This window comes from Mesocricetus auratus, unplaced genomic scaffold, assembly GCF_017639785.1.
Source record: "Mesocricetus auratus isolate SY011 unplaced genomic scaffold, BCM_Maur_2.0 Super-Scaffold_6730, whole genome shotgun sequence".
NCBI lineage: Eukaryota > Metazoa > Chordata > Mammalia > Rodentia > Cricetidae > Mesocricetus > Mesocricetus auratus.
This window is the reverse complement of record NW_024429184.1, coordinates 99,310,875-99,314,261: the sequence shown is the minus strand read 5'-3', so window position 1 is coordinate 99,314,261 and position 3,387 is coordinate 99,310,875. Positions and strand designations below refer to the sequence as shown.

Below are 3,387 nucleotides of genomic sequence, written 5' to 3'. Positions count from 1 at the left end.
GATACTGCTTCAAAACAAAACCAAAAAATACATACAAGGGCCGTATTGACATTCCATTGACATTTGTATTGGTCAATCCTGTTGATAACAAGATGAACCTGGTTAGAAAGAAATTCCCAGTGTTCTGAAATGCTGCCAAGACAACATGCAGTGCAAATGGAAGATAACCCCTAAAAAACATGGAGGAGCCTGTTATACTGGCAAAGTTTCCAAGGCTCCAGTGTTCTGGGTCATGGTAGGGCATCTCCTCTCTGACCACTAAGGCTGGAGGGAAGTGTGTAGCTCAGTGGTGTAGTACTTGTCTTCCAACACTGCAAGAAAAAGATAGAGGGAAGGAAGACAGTGGTGTTGGGGCTAGAACTTGGGGCGGGGCTCCCTGTTATTCTCTGTGAGTGGAGAGGAAGCTGTTCCAATAGAAAGCACCATCGGAGGAACCGTGCACGGTTCGAAGAACCAGTATGTGTCAGATCTGTGATTCTGAGCCACAGTGCTGCTGGGCCAGCAAGATGGCATGGCAGGTAAAAGGGCTTGCTGCCAAACCGGACAACCAGAATTCCATCCTCACCTGAGCATCATGGCCTATGCCTTTAGTCCCAGCACTCAGGAGGCAGAGGCAGCCTGGTCTCTATAGGTTTGCGGCCAGCCTGGTTTACATTGTGAGTTCCAGAGAGCTACATAGTGAGACTCTGTCTCAAAAAAGAAAAAAAAATTAAAAGAAAAGAAAGAAAGAATTACATCCTCCTGGAACCACATACTGGAAAGAGAAGACTGAGTTGGACAAGTCATACTCTGACCTCTATTACACCCATGCTGTGGCAAGCTCCTCCGCACAATAAACAAATAAATGTAATTTTTAAAAGAATATCAGTAAAGCACACCAAAATTAACCACAGTAGACGAGGCAATAAGCAAGAGTCAGAGGTTAAGAGGACTGGCTGCTCTTACAGAGGATCTGGGTTTGAGTCCCAGAACATACATGGAGACTCAAAACCACCTCCGTGTAACTTTAGTTCCAAAGCAACCCATGCTGTTTTCCAGCCTCTGTGGGTACCAGGCATGCATTTGGTGTACAGACACACGGGCAGCCAAAACACCTAAACACATAAAATCATTTTTTTAAAGATTATTTATTACATATACAGTGTTCTGCCTACATGCCAGAAGAGGACACCAGATTGAATTGTAGATGGTTGTGAGCCACCATGTGGTTGCTGGGAATTGAACTCAGGACCCCTGGAAGAGCAGTCAGTGCTCTTAATCTCTGAGCCATCTCTCCAGCCCCATAAAATCATTTTTAAAATTAACGTTACAGAACTATCACCTAGAAGGTTTCAACTAGCTTTCGGCCTCAGCCAGTTCTCCCCCGGCCCCCCAAGGAAGAGCTCGAACGCAGTCCCCCACTACCACAAATTATGCAGTCGAGTTTCCCGCATTTGGGGAAATCGCAGGGGTCAGCACATCCGGCCACTCCAGTTCTTCCACAGTTGTCTTATGAACAGGATAGCAAACAGAGCTATGAATGGGCTCAACAGCACACCCCCAGCAAAGCTGACATGGCTATTGCCGCTACTGCACTAGTAACCGGAAGTGAGAAAGAGCAGTGCTGAGCCTCGGTGGAGGACAGTCCTTGGAGGAAATCGACCAGCCACTTGTGTAGGCTAAAGGGATGACATCAGAGCCTTTCACGGGGCAACAAGCGAGCATTCATCCTAAGGATGATTGTCATTATTGTCGGCTCAGGACCAGCTGCAACAAACCATTCAGGGTGTTTATTACACTAAGCCTCCTCTCACAAGTGCTCAGAAGTTGCACCAGTCAGAATCCTGGCCGATTAGAAACCAGATGGAGTGACATTGCCATGAGAAATGATTGGAGCTGAGTGGTGCAAATGTTTGGCTGAACCAGATGCTGCTTTGGCCCTGCTAAATCGTCCCCACAGGCTGGCTTGTCCTGGACGTGATACTCCTTCCAAGGGTTAGCATTGGGCTGAGGGATGCTGTCTGTACCAGGTACAACTAGAGAGTTACTGCGCTACACTCCCCCACCTTATACATTCCCTGGGATTGGTAACTGTTGCTAGGGTGTAGGCCCAGCCCCCTTGCTTTTGGGAGGGCTCACCAAACTTTGGTGCTTGCCACTCCCAAGAGTACAAAGTCAGTGGTCGTTCATAGACTGTATCTCCCAGACTGCCCTGGTGAGATGAGGCTGCATGAAGAGTGTTAGCCAGCGTAATGTGTGAAATGGATTGTATCTTCCCAAGGTCAAGAGGACTGAGAAGTTCTCTGTGCTGACTCTGTATTCTCTTTCTGTCTGCAAAAGGCCTGGAAGCCAGGAGTAGGGAGTTTCTGGATTCCTGAATCACCGTGTAGAAGGCTGTCATAAGCCAGGAGCATCTATGATGGTTATGGAGTAGCAAATAAACGTGTGTTGTGTTTAGCCCCTAGCTCAGGAGTGGTCATGGTAGCGGGTCCTACTCCACTGTGAACTCCAGGGATGTTCCAGGGAATCAGCCTGATGCTCCCTAGGTCCCTTCTGATGCAGAGTCTCTGCAGCATTTCCTTTGAGATGCCACTGATGGGCTTAGGAGTCATTTCACTTGAGAGCTACCTTGCTAGTCTCTTTATTCACCTATAGCATATATCATAAAGGCTAAGAGCCTCTCAGTCAGAGGAACTGGATTCCAATCTTAGTTTCTCTACCAACCTGCTATAAGGTCTGGTTTAAATAAATGTTTTAAATTATAATTTTAATGTATGGTTATGGGTGTTTTGTATGAATCTGTGTGTGTGCACCGTGTACATGCTTAGTACCTTCAAAGGCCAGAAGAGGACATTGAATTCCCTGGAACTGAAGTTATGGATAGTTATGAATTCCCATATGGTTGCTGGGAATGGAACCCAGGTCCTCTGGAAGAGCAGCCAGTGCTCTTAACCACCAAGCCACCTCTCTAGCCCCTGGTTTAATAATTTTATCTTTGGGCTAGAGAGATGGCTCAGTGTTTACCAGAGAGACGGCTCAGGGTTTACACTCACTGGCTGTTCTTCCATAGGTCCTGAGATCAACTCCCCACATTCACATGGTGGCTCGCCACCATCTATAACAATAGTCTTGCAGGGTCCTATACTGGTGTGTAGACACACATGCAAACAAAATATCCATATATGTAAAATAAATGAATCTTTAAAAAATTATTTTGTTCCAGGCAGTGGTGGGTTAATCCCAGCACCCGGGAGGCAGAGACAGGTGGATCTCTGTGAGTTCAAGACCAGCCTCGTCTACAAGAGCTAGTTCCAGGACAGCCTCCAAAGCCACTAAACTAAAATGAATAAATAAATTAATTAAAAAATTTATTTTGCTTAGACTCAGTCTTATCAGTTGCAAAATTAT

General features: G+C 46.2%; 1 pseudogene; it reads right to left on the bottom strand.

Moving 5' to 3' along the window:
* Positions 1 to 1,372: 1,372 nt before the first annotated feature.
* LOC121139078 lies at positions 1,373 to 1,551 on the bottom strand (annotated as a pseudogene).
* Positions 1,552 to 3,387: the final 1,836 nt, after the last annotated feature.